The 16,742-nt window shown below is 40.5% G+C and overlaps 1 long non-coding RNA gene across 1 annotated transcript in view; it reads right to left on the bottom strand.

Moving 5' to 3' along the window:
- The window catches only part of LOC125109417 (uncharacterized), a 62,277-nt gene extending 49,743 nt beyond the window's left edge, over window positions 1-12,534 (bottom strand). Inside the window, exons 1-2 of the long non-coding RNA XR_007130229.1 lie at window positions 12,466-12,534; window positions 10,466-10,527 (exon numbers count right to left, since the gene is read on the bottom strand). This is a non-coding gene — a long non-coding RNA (uncharacterized LOC125109417). The remainder of the gene's footprint in view (window positions 1-10,465; window positions 10,528-12,465) is intronic.
- Window positions 12,535-16,742: the final 4,208 nt, after the last annotated feature.

Genomic DNA, 16,742 nt, shown 5'->3' with positions numbered 1-16,742 from the left:
ATCCCTTGTTCCAGCAAACCAACAGTATCGACTATCAGGACTTGCCTAATCTGTGACAAAGGATCTGGTAGCGTAATTCAACAGATCTCAAGAAGTTCCAGGAAATCCATTTATCCCCAAACACCTTCTTCCCCTAGCTGATGACCATACCTGAAATACATGAGTTAGAGAGCTACTCCTTTAAGTAAAGCATTGACTGCTATTAAAATGTGGTTTTCCTGCAAAAATCTTTTTAACTTCAGAGTACACAAGGAACAGCACAGGCAGGAGAACAAGGGGCCCGTGAGATAGGGAATTGGCCAGAGAAGACTGGAAATAACCTTTATGGAAGCAATGACTTCTCTAAGGGTCATCTCTCAGAGCCTCAGACGTCCCTATTGAATCATGGAAAAGCTATCTTTCTATTGAGAACACATACCAGAGGATGAAGAAGGTGCCCTTCAAATGGGAAAGCACCATGATCTAAGACCACAGGGATCATGCAGACTTAAAAAGCAAACATGCCTCATCATTAGACCTATGACAAATATCTGTTAAACATTTACAAGGCATCAAACATTATTCAAGCTTCTGTGAAACCAGAAGTGAAAGACACAGCTCACTTTGTCATCACCCCCAGGTTCCCAATGGCGCAAGTCTCATAAATTTCCCCAAACTGTTGAAAACGTGGGGTCAAAAACCAAACAAAGGAGAGATAAATGTATGGGCAACATAAAGAAGGTGATAAGAGAGTCACAGTTTGGTTTAAGCACAAAAAGACTTGATAATACTAATGTACATTCAAAGTTGTCAGCTGGAAGATGCCAACAGGTAGCTTCAGTTCTTCCAGCACTTTGGCTGGGGTGATCATATCATATCTCTTTTCTGATTATATTAAAAGAAACAAAACCCCAATGGCAGTGATTAATGTGTTGTACTCCAGCAACAATACCAATTTCAAAACAAACTGTGCAGTATCATCTTGTACTGATAATACATTACATCATCTTAAATATTTTCAAAGTAGGGTACTCAGTTTTCCACAAGTTACATAATTGTGATAAGGATATTTCAAATGTATGTCTTCTTCAATAACAAGCAGGCTACTCAGTTATGAAATCCATATATATATATATATATATCCAGCAATCTCAGAAAGGAAAAAATCACATATTGAGATTTAAAGCAATGAAAGACTATTTATACACACACACACACACACACACACACACACATACATATATATATATATATATATTTTTTTTTTAAGACTATTTTTAAAGCTGGTCCTTTCAAAGTAAAATTTGTTCCATAATTCCTTATATACAGAGGACCTTAAAAAGTAAAACTTTCCAAACTGGGTATGTTTTCCCAGTGTTTATGACTCCTTTCTAGACCTGTGCCATCTGCACAAAACCTTCACACAAGGATTTGCCTAAGTTCACAGGTGCTCAGTATTTAAATAACAAGTATACATATTCCAATATTATGCAATCAGTTACGTGGAAGTCAAAAATACTCACTGAAATTTAAACTGAATTCACTGACTCCAGCCCTGACTCCAGATGATTTTGGAAAAAATACATTTTCTACCCACGTAAAAATGATAGAACTTCTAATATAACTCCCTCCCCTGAAGAATTCTAATTGTGAACTGTAAAATTCAAATGTTTAATATGTCATACGAAAAGGGGACAGATGTACAGAATTCAAGTTCCTGAATCTTCAACCAGCCCCCAAAGGCAAAGACCATGTCCATCTTAAGTCTTATTCAGGACCGAATTCCCATTACTCATGACAGTATTAGCACTGTCAATAAATAAATATTTGCTGACTGGCTGATGGCAGTGTCAGAAATATCCTGGTACACTCACTAAACATGACAAGATGCCATTCCTAGCACTTACAAACCTCAGGGTATAATAAAGGCAATCTTTATATGTCAAGTTTCCACTTTGTGACAACAGTCTTTGGAGTCAATGTGGTGTGTGTGTGTGGTGTGTGTGTGTGTGTGTATGTGTGTGTGTGTGCGCGTGCACGTGTGCATGCTCTTATCCTTCAGTTTGGCTTTTAGGATTTAGTAAAGCCCAGTCCTTCTCTTCAAGATGTTCATCATGCACCAAGTGAGAAAGACAACCCCAACAACAATACAGTGTCATAGCACAGTGCCACAGTATGACGAAGTCTAACGGAAGCACTGGAAGCATAGTGTTCTCCTCATGCTTCCTAAGGATGTAGAACTAGAACTGGGCTGAAAATGGAGGCCCAGGTCCCACTGAACTTGCCAATCAGAAGTCACAGGAAGTTTTATAAGCACTTTCAGAAACGGGGTTAAGAAGATGCCAAGAGCAGAAGGCTGAAAAGGGAAAAGAGAACACTTGTGAGTTATAAATAGACTTGTTTTTAGAAACCACTGTTGAGCAGGAAGGAATTTGGAGAGACTGGGTGTTTACCTGAGGAAGATATATGGCCACTCAAATTGAAGATACAAGAAAGAGAGAAGAAAAAAAAAAAGAAAGAAAGAAGGAAAGAAAGAACAAACGAACGAGCGAGCAAGCATACTTGATGGGATCAGGATCTAGGATGCAGGATACAGTCTCCAGGAATTAATTTAAAAGGAGTTGCTATATCTTCTTCTAAACCAATGGGGAAGGAATAAGAAATGACAAAGAACACAAAGAAACTTGGAACCCAGTGGAAAAGGAAGTTGGGAGCACTACTACTTAATAATTATAATAATAATAGCTCCAGCTGAGAATGTACTGTGTTCTGAACTTTTTTGAACACATCATGTCATTGAGTTCTCCTGACAAATCCTATGATATTAGTAAGGTTTTCAAAAAAAAAAGAAGAACATTAGAAGGACTAGGTCAAGGGTCAAAGTCACAAAGATGGTAACTGTTGAAGCCAAGATTCTGATTTAGTGAAGTCCAGAGTCCATTATTCTTCCAGCATATCAGACTAACATCCATGACCTTGCTTTTCTTTATGAAAGTAACAGGCAAATTGCCCACTAAAAGAAAGGACTAAGGGGACGCCTGGGTGGCTCAGTTGGTTAGGCGGCTGCCTTCAGTTCGGGTCATGATCCTGGCGTCCTGGGATCAAGTCCCACATCGGGTTCCTTGCTCAGCAGGAAGCCCGCTTCTCCCTCTGCCTGCCACTCTGTCTGCCTGTGCTCACTCTTTCTGATAAATAAATAATAAAATCTTTTAAAAAAAGAAGAAATAAAGAAAGGACTAAGGACAGAACTGGTAGTTAAAGAAATAATAAAATATCAGAAAAAATGCAAAGGGGTGGACCTGCCATTAACAAGTTATTTTTGGCAGCTTTAAAAGTTCTGTTAAGGTTAGAAATCATTAATTTTACCAATCAATGAAATCACAAGATTATTTCCCCAAAATTGTGGGGATGAAGTCATTAATAAACTGAAGGTATAAGATAGAATGTAGCTGAAACGACTGACTGCTATGTTCTGGTCAGATGGGAAGAAGTGATTACAAAAGCGAGGTGAAGGACAAGTAGAGAGATGAAAAGATCTTGAAGAATGAAAGGACATGAAGGCATGAGAGGGGAAGAGGGAAGAACTATAGACGGTATCCCAGAAAGGAAAAGCTCAGATTAACTGGTTAAAGTGGATAAACAATAACATCACAAAACAAGCCACTGAGATGAGTTGCTAAAGGACTGAAGGAGGGGAGAGATAATGGGGAAGAAAGAAGGCCAAGAAAACAAAATCAATAGCATGTTAGTACATTACCAAGATGGAGTTGGGGTAGACCTATGATAATGCAGGAAACTAGTTAGAAAACCCAAAATCCTAAGGAAAATTGAAGAAATTACTTGAAGATCTGTAAGTATATATGAGAAAGATACACGGATGGATGGACAGAGAGATGGATGGTGGATGGACACAGAATGAGTATGTACTTCAGAAAAGGAGATTTGTTGAACAAAAAAAGTATATTAAGAACATTGTCTTAATATACCAAAACAAATGGACTAATTATGCCACCATTTGTTTGTTTCATATAAGAAACATATGTTTCACATATCTTCTTAGAGGATAATAGGTGGGGACAACCAAAACTAAAATGTAGCCCACATAAACACAACAACAAAGTACAATAATAATAGTTTTCTTTACATAGTGGTAGTATATGATTTTTGTGTGATTTTTATTTCTTCTTTTTACTTTCCTATACAGCCCAAATGTTCTGTAGTGAACATGTATTACTTGCAATATGAAATATTGTAATGCATTTTAAAGGAACATGTATTATATCATATTACATCACACTACAGGCATAAGAGACACTACAATTTTTTTTTAAGATTTATTTTTTATTTTAAAGAGAGAGAACAGAAGCTAGAGGGGCAGGGAGAGGAAGAGAGAATCTCAAGGAGACTCCACACTGAGTGCAAAGACCTCAGTGGGGCTTGATCTCATGACCCTGAGATTACAACCTGCTGAAACCAAGAGTCAGATGCCTAACCAATTATAGTGCCAAAGACACTACAAATTATATGCATGCTTTAAGTCTTGTTGGAAGGCCTGGAAATTTTTTAAATTAATATATATAAGGCCTGTATAAATGCATATATAAATACATATAAATCATATATGTATATATGTTACATACATACACATGCATGTATATATTGTTCTGCATATACACATATATGTAGACATATTTTTTCTTTACATGCACATGCATGTGTGTGTGTGCGTGTGTGCACACATACTTAGTTAAGTTTAAACACAGACAGAGAGGACACAAACCCACATTACCCTCTAGGAAAGGAGTAAATATTAACTACTGTACTATTAACAATACTATATATTAACACTACTATAACAATAACAAAAAAATTTACCCAGAAAATTGAACTAATAGAACTAAGAATTGAACTAAGTATCAGAATTTCTCTCTCAAATTCTGTGGGTGGTCAGCTTCTGTTAAGGACTAAATACGTCTATATTGCCTCATGGTGTTCATGAGTAGCCAGATCCACAAAGCCTTCTAAACGTACCAATCTGTTTGCCTCTCTTTTGAACCACACACTATAGGTGGACTCTTGCTTTTCTCCTGTCTTTTGTAGGGGATTTTGGACTGTAACACCCATCCCACTGACTTACAGCACACTGCTTTCCAGAAAGGTCTGCTCAGGAAACATGAGGGCTAAAGGATTCAGATATAGAATGAGGCCTCTCCTTATGGAAACAGTTTGTGACAGATTCCACTTTGTTTGAATAACCAGGAAAAAAAAAAAAAGTGAAAGGAAGTCCCCTTCCGTTTGCAGGAGGGTTCCTGACAAGGTAGCCTGGAAAGATTGGTCAGCCCTGCTCAGGATGCTCAGCCCCACAACAGGGAGCCCCAATTTGTTCTACTTTCACATCTTTATGGAAGAGACAGTATTGTTTCTTCCACAAAGATGCTTCTGTGTGCACTAGTATCAATAAATATGCCCATAAGACATGTTTTCTTAGTCAATAACTGACATCACATATATGATTTTTAAACCGAAGTATATGATTTTGTACGGTAATACACTGAGGCGCTGGAAACATGGAGAGGGAACCAAACACGAGCTCAAACTTTTCAGAAATTTAGGATCAACATCAAACAAAGCTCACAATATGCCACCACCCCAATTCCCTCATAAGTTAGCCCAGAGAAAAGAAAGATGTGTAGATGTTCCCAAAACTGTTCTCACAAGGTTTCCTCAGACTGTTTCTTCCAAAGTCACCTGAAAGGAGGGAAAAGTGCACAAGAACAAAGTCACAGGAGAGCTACCTTTATGGGTATTTTCTAATCTCGTGAGTCCACCCTGCACACACCCAACTTGTTCACAGATAACCTCACCAAAAAGCTTGGTTTCATTCATTTGAGACCCTACTTATTTTCTCCTGGACCATCGTTCAGTTGGACCAAAGTGTCTGCTCTTGTTACTGCCCAACTACTACTGATGAACAAAAGGAGGGCTTGAATTTCATGAGTCTGAGATTTTCACCTTTCTTAAATGTATACTAAAGACTTCCTTAGTCAATATTTTCACAGGACAGTTGTAATTAATCCAGGTTTTACTTAAGCTAACAAATGACTCTCCTTCACAATAAGTAGTGCAAAGCTGATTCACGAATTTGCTAATGTCCTCCAGGTTGCTGACGGAGCCCACAGCTGCACCGTTAAGGGGTTGGTGTAGTAAGAAATGTATTTGGGTTCCTGGTACCAAGCTCCTAAATCCCTTTCCTGAGTGATAGGAGTGATAGGAGTATCTTTTGTCACTCCCAAGGAAACCCTCTGGAGCACACCTAAGATTATGCTAATGAGGTGACTTAGGAAGATAGCCTAAGTCCCTAGACAGCCTAGACAGCCTCAGTGATAGAGGGTTGCACCCCGCTCCCCCGGCTCCCCACCAAAAAGGGCAAGGAGGGCTGGAAATTAAAGCTCTATAAAAACTCTCAAACAATCAGATTTGATTAGCTTTCAGATTGGTTGTAGCATCCACATGTCTGGAGGGGGTACACCCCAGTTCCATGGGGAAAGAACTTCTCCTCATGTACCCCTTCATCTGGCTAGTCTTTTGTATGCTTTAAAATATCCCTTCTACTGGTAAACGTAAGTAACTGTTTCTCAGAGTTTGTCTGCAAGCCTCTTTAATGAATTCTTCCAGTGTGGGAGCCATGGGAACCTTTGATTTATAGCCAGCTGCTTAGAAGCACAGGTAACAATCTGGCCTTGTGATTGGGGTGTGAAGGGGTTGGGAGTGGGGACAGTCTCACGGGACTGAGCCCTCACCCTGTGGGATCTGATGCTGTCTCCAGGGTAGACAGTGTCAGGACTGTAAGCACTCAGTGTCTGCTGAGAACTGGAGAACTGCTTGGCATGGGTGTCTCCATGCATGGAACAGGGAAATCATGACAAACCATCAGACTCCCCTCTCTACTTTTTAAAGCAAAAGTGAAAACGTCAACACTTCTAAGGGTGCCAGGGACAAAGGGGATCAGGGTGCTAGGGGTGGGAGGTAGTTGCAGGGTTAAGTAAGGTGTCTAGGAGAGGTTTCGTGGAGAAAGTAAGTTCTGAAAAATGACTTGAAGATGAGGGAGTTGAAGGTATTAAGATGCAGGTCATCCTTGCTATGTATGTAGGGTAAAATCAGGGGGCATTGTGGCTGGAACAGAATGATGAAGGGAAGGACAAGTAGAAGATAAAGTCAGAACCGTGTGGGCCTTTGTAATAAACTTTCAATATGACCAGCTTGGATGGACCAGTTTGGTTACCAATTTAGGAGCAGATCAAATGGAACAGAAACCTGTTAAGATGCTACTGGAATCATGGAGGCAAGAGATGAAGATGGCTCCAGCTCAGACCAAGGTGTCACTGGAGGTGACGGAGTTATGGCTCTATTCTAAATGCCTTTTCCAGGTAGAGCCGACAGTATTTTCTCACAGATCAGATGTGGTAAGAGAAAGAAGACAAGAATAATTATAAGGTTTCTGACCTAAGCATTGGAAAGTTGCAGTTGATACCCACTGCGACTGGAAAAATCATGAATAGAGCGACTAGGGTGGGAGGAGGAGGAGGAGGAGGAGGAATTCCTTTCTGCATATGCTGGGTTCAAGTTATCTGTAGGATATGCAAGTGTAGAGGAGAGGTCTTGTGTGCAATTGGATATAAGAGTTAAACGGTTCAGAGAAAGAGGCCCAGGCTAGAGAGATTAAAATAAGGAACAGTGTGGTTTCAATTTTTTTTTCTTCTAACCACTCTTTAACAATTTGGAAAATTTATGTCTATAATTAGTACTTCAAGACCCCAATTTCTTTATGCAAAGGTATTTGGAGAGGAAAGGGGTGGGAGGAGCAGAAGGAAGGGAAGAAGGTAGAAGATTGATTGATCATTGGGAGATTTACAAACAGAGAGTGTTTATTTCCCTAGACTCAACGTGCTTCAGATACAGGGCAAACTCCTAGGCAGTTTAAGTCAAATCCCAAAAACCCTTAATCCTATTTTCCCACAGATACACATCTTTCAATGTTTCTAAGTCATTCCCAGTAGATTTTCCATTAGAAATGGTTTATAACATTTTAACTTGAAGTTTATCAGCCTCCAACCTTTCAAATAATTAAATATTTAAATGCTCAGGAAAATCTGCGTTTGTGAAGCAAGCATTGCTTTGCAATGCAAATCGTCATCCTTAATTTCTCTGCTGGTAAAGTAAGAGTTACAGGGATTGGTTTTGCTCCTGGTGCGTGAAAAACAGAATACCTTCCCCCATTTTCTGGACTCTGAGGTGGCCCCTCCATGTCAGAAGACACCTTCCACAGGAAAATGACAAGACAGAAAGGGAAGAGGAAGGAAAGAGAAAAGATGAAGGACCCCACCTTAATGGCATTGGGTACGTTTTCCCAAGCTGACTACTGGCCCTCTGCTTTACCATCAAGGGCTCGGTGAAGGCAGAACAAGTCTGGGGGCTTCTGGGCAGGTCTACAGCGTTGCTGGGGCAGGCAGGCAGGCAGGCCCAGTTCACAGGTGAGTCTCTGCGGCAGATGAGGCTCTCACCACCTGACCCGCGAGAAGCATGGAAGGCAGACCCCTGCCCCGCACCCCCAGTACCCCTCCCTGCAGGAAACCATGGGGATGTTTACATTTGCCAGAAGAAGGGTTCATCCAAGGGGCTGTATCTGCATCCACCTTTTCCCCTCCACTAAGACTCTCTTCATTACTAACAAAGGAAGAGAGAGAACTTTCTTCCCCTCAGATTTAGTTTTGCGGACTTAAATATATGCTCAAGAGCCAAGCGTGGACAATGAAGAAAAGAAAAGGTAGAGAGCAGGGAACTTCAGTACGAGGATTCAACGGGAGCCTTGTCTCCTGGGCTGTCTTCATCTGCATTAAATTGGTCATGACCTTCCAGGTGTCTTTAAGGTTGAAGTGTTTGCTGGACCATTTCGAGCTGAGCCGCGGGTCCACGTGACCCTCCTGACATCAAGAGGCAGGCTTTTAAAAGAACAGAGGCACCTTGTCAGGGCCCCGAGGTCACTAATAGCCTGCCTTGAGCCCTCTATAGGTCATGTTCGGCTTCCTCATCCAACACAAAGGGACTGGCGAGGGAGCTGGGGAGGGGCGGGGGGATAATTATCATTCTGGTGTTTTTTTCCTCAGGCCCGAGTTATGCTCCATGTCACTGTGTTAATGTGCCTGCAACCAGGGAGACACATAATGCTCCTCTCAGCCCTGTTTATTAGCAAGATCCATTTGCAAAAGGCCCTTCTTTTGTGCCACAATATGAATGTGCTTTGATGGCAAATAATTACGGGCAGTCCTTTTGACATGAAGATCCACAGGCTGCCCTAGTTAAGCCAGTAATTAGCCTGTCCTCCTTTTTTTTTTTATATTATTATTGAGAAACTACAAATTATCCTCATATGTGCACCGGCCATTGCTTTTTCTCCTTTCTATTCTCCCACTCTCCCCTGCTCGCTCGCTCTTGCTCCTTTCTCTCTCCCTCTCCCTCGTCTCCCTCAGCACTTTGGATAAACGGAATGCAGCTGCACAAAAGCAAGATAAAGCTCGACCATCAAGATGATGAACAATCTGGATGAAGAGCCTTCGAGATGAACACAAAAGCAGGAGAAGTGCAGGCGATGTGGGCCTGGACAGCTGAAGGATGCTGTGGTCTAAGGATGAATAGCCCTCATTTGTGAATATACAGATTTTCCACAATGAATAAAAACCGAGTGGAGGTCACAATAAATAAACTTTTTCCCCCCTTCCTCTCCAATAATAATTCAGGTTCCCGACACCAAACAGCTGTAAATTGAAGGTTGTGCTTAGTTTTCCCAACTCTCAAAGGGGATAATTAAGCTAAGATCACATTGTTTGATATATTAGTGTAATGATGAGCTGCTATATTCTACTTGTTTCAAGTTATTTTAGTTTTTCTTTCCCCTTTTTTTTTCAAACTACATTTCAAATACATTTTAAATGTAAGAACAGCAGTTCTGAAACAGAGTTTGCCCTCTGTTTGGATCTACTTGAAATGTATTCATATAACATTTAATTAAAGCGGCAACATCCCCCTTTAGAAAACGTGCGGAGGTAGAAATATCTATATTATCTGACTAGTTCTGACATAATCTTGCCAAAAGGCTGACTCTTTTTCCTTATTGGTGCAAGATAATTAGACCATCATTAACCTCCTGAAGCATCACTGTCAGTATTTCTTGGTGTTATAAAATCAGGATTTGGGAAGATTTTCATAATTTTGCTTAAGATCACCAAGAAGGCAAAGATCAGTTCTGAAACACGCTCAGCTTAGAAGATTTCTGAAAACCAGAATCTGCAAGCCTACACTTTATAAAGCGCCTCAGCCCACAGGAAATGCTACCAATGGTCTCCCTCTGCTCTTCAAAACACCGGCTCCTATTGGTGAAGTCTCAGCAATAAAAACAGTTAACCAACTGTTTGGTGTTTGGTTAACTTACGTTAGGTTGTCAGTTTCTCCCAATAATTTTCGATCTGAAAACGTACTGGAAAATCAGAATATCTGTATCAAATAAAAAAGAAACAGTCCATTTTTAGAAACCTTTTTTCTCTTTTGGTGGCAGTGGTAACCATAAAATAGCCTTGACTTCAAAAGCAGCCATTTATTACCAAATGTTTGGTGGATTTTGTTGTTCATTTGATTGGTGAGTTGACTGACCATTGTTCCTATGACCTTCTCTATTCTCCCCAGTTAGTCCCAACCCAGAATGGGTTCTACCATATCCACATTTAGGAAAATGTCCAGATTTGAACCAGGTATGGAAAACTATGTACGAGCAGGAACAATGACTAAGGAAAAGTATGGAGAACCCACCCCTGAGTCCACTGTGATCTCAGCCCCATGAAAGTAAAGGAACTTCTTAAACTTCTTAATGGTCATAACCCTGGAGACTTCCAGCTAAAGGACAGCCCATCCACTGCATGACGGGGCACCACCCTTCCCCGTGACTCCCCCAGTCCTCTCAGAGGAACACGAGAGAAAGGGAGAGGTTAAATGCACTTTGTGTGCAACAGGAAAAAGCAGAGGCAAGAGAAAACAAGACTGGAGCAATCTAATCACAAGAGTCCGGACCCACTCGCAGCATGTACCCGAGAAAGAATCCTTAGACTCACCAAGTTTGTTTTTTGTTTTTTTGCTTTGCTGCAACAGTAAACCAGCCAGAGACAAAGAAAAATCAAGCTGTGGGCCTCAAACAAAGGCAATTATTGCTACCTCTATTTGCTGCCATCTTGGGGCTGTTTTTTAAAGGACCAGCACATCCATTTGGAAATGTTATACAGGTTTAGTTTAGCTTAGTTTAGGAGTTCACCTGGGTCAAATGTGAAATAGTTTAATAAACTTTTAAGTGCTGGGAGCAGACCAGGCCTGGTACGATGTGCAGGCCCATCTAAAAATTCAGCTAATTAGCATTTCTCTCACCTTTCTCCTTAAGACTTATTAATTCTGCCTGCAATTTGTTGAATGCCTGCTACATCCTTGGCACTTTCCTAGCTGTAGAACCTCACAGAGAAACAAACCATGTCACATTCCTGCTTTCATAGAACTTACCTTTCCGTGGGAGGAGATGGAGAGCAAACAAATAAACAATAAAACAAATAAAATACAGCATACCAGGAAGTGGTAAGTGGTACAAAAAAGAAGGAGGTCGGAGGATGTGGAGGAAGGAATGTATTTTGCACAGGATGGTCAGGGTAAAGGCCTACCTACAAAAGTGACATTGACCTGAACAAAGTAAAAGAAGGAGTCATGCAAAAGCCATGCAGCTTTTGGGGTAGAGTCTCCCAGGTTAAAATGAACCCTCGGTCAAAGGCCCTGAGGCAAAAATACATTTGGCATGTGCCCCCACCAGCAAGAAAGGGGATGGGAATGAGGTCAGAGATGGGACAGAGGGCGAGATCATGCAGAGTATTTCACCACAAAGCTGAAAAAACCATGGTAGTCTACTGGCTCTGGACTTCGAGCTAATACGCTTCTATAATACAGTTTACCTATGTGAGGTACTAAAAGGAATATTCTTAGATGATAGGTGACTGGTTGACTCACTGTAGTTTCATGTTACAAAATATTAGGTGTTGATTAGCAAAAATACAGTGCAATTAAAAATTGCAAACACAACTCTCTTCCCTCCAAAAAAAGAAAAAAAATAGGCAAAAGATGGGAACAGATATATCTTCACCAAAGAAGATATATGGATGGAAAAGAAACACATGAAAAGTTGCTCAACATCATTAGTCATTAAGGAAAGGCATATTAAAACTATGAGATAACACCACATAGCTATCAGAGATGCTTCAATTAAAAAAGGAAATGACAATACAAAATCCTGACAAAGATATGGAGCCACTGGAACTTTTATATATTTCTGGCAGGAATGCAAAATGGTAAAACCACTCTGAAGTATAATTTGATACTTTTTTATAAAGTTCAACATACACTTACCATATGACCCAGCAATTCCTCCCTTGAGGGAATCCCACACCTGTGTCTTCACATATGGACACACAAACCTGTGAACAAACATTGAGAGCACTTTCATTTACAGTCACTAAAAGCTGGAAACTGAATGTCCATAATACGGTAAATGGATAAATAAATCATGGCATATTCACACTCTGGAATATTCAACAATAAAAAGGAATGATAAGAAACAATATGGATGAGACGCCAAAGTATTTTGCTAGGTGACAGGAGCCAGAAAAGACACACACTGCGTGATTCTGTTTATATGGCATTCTCAAAAGGGCAAAATTATAAGATCAGTAATCAGATCAGAGGCTCCCAAGGACTGGTAAATCAGAGGAGGTAAATTGGCTACAAAGAGGCATGAGAAAACTTTTTGTGACAATGGAAATATTCTCTCTTAATTGTAATGAAGGTTACACATTGTGTATGTTTGTTAAGATTCAGAGAATATACACCTAAAAGGGGTGAATTTTATTACATGTAAATTATATCTCCCCAAATCCCTGCTGCAATCGTGACACATTTTCAGCTAAGTACAGTAATCTAAAGATGATAGATTTTAGACAAACCATGAGAGACTATGGACTCTAGGAATCTAACTGAGGGTTTTAGAGAGGAGGGGGGTGAGGAGATGGGGTGAGCCTGGTGGTGGGTATTAAGGAGGGCACAGATTGCATGGAGCACTGGGTGTTATACACAAATAATGAATCACGGAACACTACATCAAAAACTAATGACGAACTGTATGATGACTATCATAACATAATAAAAAATTATAAAAATATTAATTTTAGTGCTCTCTATCTTCCCTACTAAAGGCACAATTAATTTGTTAAGTAAGCTATCCTCACTGATAGTCAAATCTCAGTGTCGAATGGGAAAACAGTGTTCGCATGGGGCTGTGGGCAGAGAAAAAAACCGAGATTGAGGCTCTGTGAGCAGGACCGTATGTGTCAAAAGCAGCTCTACTCCATCTCTACCACTTTGCAAATGTAGACATCTGAGTATTCTGTCACACTTGGGCAAGGTAGGGCTCCCCCCCCACCCACCACTATAGTTCCTGGGACAGTCTAGTGAGCTTGCAAAACAACACAGTCTCTTTGCTCTGGTTTCTACTCACTCACCCAACAAATCAAAGAGCCAGAATCAATCCAGATACTTATTAAGCGCCTAATATTTGCAACACACTTGAACAGATACACAAATGTGGTGCCTGCTCTTAGAAGAACAAAATTCAATTAGGTAGGGGGAAATATATATATGAAAAGAAACTAAAAAATGTAAAACAGTAGACAGAAAGTATCACTTAATTGGCACAGGCAATTACTATTATTCAAAACAGAAGTCTTGCACCCATGAAAATAACACGTATTATCATCATTCGTTGAAGAAAGCCTATTGCCCGCCACGCCCTTTACCTGGATCATCCCACTTAATTTTCAGAACGATTCTGAGATTTCAGTTTTATTTTTTAAAAGATTTTATTTATTTGAGAGAGACAGAAAGCAGGAGCTGGGGGGTGGGGGTGGGGGCAGCAGACAGGGGGAGAAGCAGACTCCCCACTGAACAGGGAGCCCACCCTGGGGCTCCATCCCAGGACCTTGAGATCATGACCTGACCTGAAGGCAGAAGCTTAAGTGACTGAACCACCAGGTGCCCAGAGATTCATCTTTAACCCATTTACAAATGAGGAACTGGAACCTCAGAGGGTTTGAGTAACTTGTTCGTGGCCCCTCGGCCATGGATTAACCAGGATGTGAACTCAGGTCTTTCTATCTGATTGCAAAGCCTGTGAGTTTTCCATTATCCTCAGCTGAGTTAGTTGAGAATTAGTCATGAAAGTGGTTGAATTTCAGCTAAACTTTATAGTATAGAATTCTATAGAGGCAGCAATGAGATCAAGGGTGATGGAAAAATCCAAGAATTGTTCAGAGGCAAATGAAAGCAACAGAAGCACAATGTCTACTTTGCAAATATTGTTAGATTGCATCCAGTATGGGTGAGCTCTCAAATATTTTATCATAAGTTTGGTGAGTAAACAGCTCCCTCTTTTTTATTTATATCTAGCCTCTAAATCAGGTCAAAACATTTCAAAAGTAGAGACCTCTCTTGCTGAAATGAATTTTCCACGTTAGGAATTTTCTTCGGGGAGGTGGTGGTGGAGATTTCATTCAAGTTGGCTTAGGTGAGTTATTCCCTACTATGAACCTCCCAGCTAGCTTTAAGAAGACGGAGAAATGCAATAAGACCCACCACAAACCACAAATAAAAATACTCACACTCTTTTATCCCTGAGTTATAGCTTTAAGATTAGACATTTAAAATCAGGATTATCTAATGCAACCTAGGCCTTTTTTTTAAAGGGTCACACTTCTTATTTTTGCACAAACATAAGGGCCTTTTTCTACACACGCACCCTCCCCTTCCCCATCTCGGGCTTCTGATGCTCAGACAGCATTGGGATAAGCAGTGAAAACTTTGAAGCAGTCATGTATTGCATCCCAGTGAGAAATAATTAGAAAAATGGGCACTCTTTTAGAGTCACCTTTTTTTTTTTCTTTTAAATAAATGGTCAGATAGTAAATCTTTTCAGCTTTGTGGGCCATAAGGTCTCTGTCGCAACTGCTCAACTCTGGGTTGAGTAACAGTAGATGATACTTCAATGGAAGGGTATGGCTGTGTTCCAGGAACACTTTATTTACAAAAGCAGGGATCTTCCCACTCTAGGACGGCAGTGGCAGTCTTGCTGCTGACTTGTTATACAGGTCAACAGACGGGACCTCAGGAATTGTGAACTGCAACCCACAAAAAATATTGCCCAACACTGCAGCTCACGGACCGGGCATGCTGCCTACTCAATTCTTATCCACTATGTCCTCCATTCCAAATTTGGTCTTTTTACTTGTCCAGCACTGAAACTGCTCATGGATTTCCATTAGCAGTTGTGGCAAAGGCAGTGGATTTATTAACTCTTTTTCTTCACTCAATATCCTCATTTATAACAAGGTGTTTTCTGGAGAACACAGAGCAAGATCAATAACCAGAATGGGGAGATGCACAGCGTTAGTTCCTCAGTTCTCTTTATTCCCCCACTTCATTTATGATCGTTTCCTCTCTCCCTCTCTCCTTCTCTCCCTCCCTCTCCCTCTCTCCTTCTCCACACTTGGATTTCCATTTAGCTCTGATCCAAAACAAAGTACATTTTGTTGGCTCCACATTAAATACATGGCTCAGTTGATTATGGTCAGGTTAAGGCAGAATTACTTTCAATTTATCATGAAGAGGCAGGAAAGCAAGACTTAAATCTACAAAGAAGGCTGTCTTCTCCTCCATTCAAACCCCAAGACTCACCAAAGACATCGTCAATCAGCAAGTGATTTTAAAATTCTCTTAAAAATGTTTTACTAGTTCACTTACTTGGCATTTTTATCACTTTGTATATCTGTAAAGTAGTGATATAATTAGTAAAGCTATTAATGTTTCTTATGCTTAGTATTACAAATGCTATAAATCTAGCTTATAGCAAAATAAATAATGATGATAACACTGTCAAGCATCTGTATAATTGCTGGATGGCTTTGTGTAAACCAAGGCATTAGCACTGTGAAACAGCTTACTCTGGGACCCTCAGCCACCCTCCCTTTGAACCATTCAAGGAACCCAGAGGCACCATGGAGTAAGAACTCCACGATTCCTCTCACATTTCATAGCACAAGATAGCCCCAGCCTTCTGACTCGATATGACCTTGATATGCTGCTTCAGGTGCAAAAGAGGTTCCTTTCATTAGGGCAGAGTAGACATATAAGATTCTAACTGTTCTATTGTGAAACTGAGGTGTTGCAAGCCCCCTGAACTCCCCATTATGAATATCTGCACACTTGCTGGGCTCTTAAAATTTTCTACTCCACAAAAGAAGGGATGTTCTAACCAACAGAGAACCCTACTTCTGAGCAGGGTTTCCCTAAACAAAAGCCCCACAAATCTGAGGTCAGAACCCTTTTCTTAGGGTGACAACAACTCCATTCATCTTGCTATCTGGCTCATACCCCACCACCTACCGACACAGAAGAGGGAAACTTATCTACAGGTTCTTCCTCACATTCCTGCTTTCAGTACGTAGAAAGGATTAAAATGAACAGCCCTGCACACAGGTCCTGAGTAATGGGCCTTCAAAAACCAAAGTATTAGACAAATATATCAGCTATGAGATAGAATACCAAGGGCTAGTTCCACAGTATCAGCATTTTCAACT

This window comes from Lutra lutra, chromosome 9 (assembly GCF_902655055.1).
Source record: "Lutra lutra chromosome 9, mLutLut1.2, whole genome shotgun sequence".
In the NCBI taxonomy this organism is placed as follows: Eukaryota; Metazoa; Chordata; class Mammalia; order Carnivora; family Mustelidae; genus Lutra; species Lutra lutra.
Note: the sequence above shows the minus strand (reverse complement) of the source record. Positions and strands in the feature narration are given on the sequence as shown.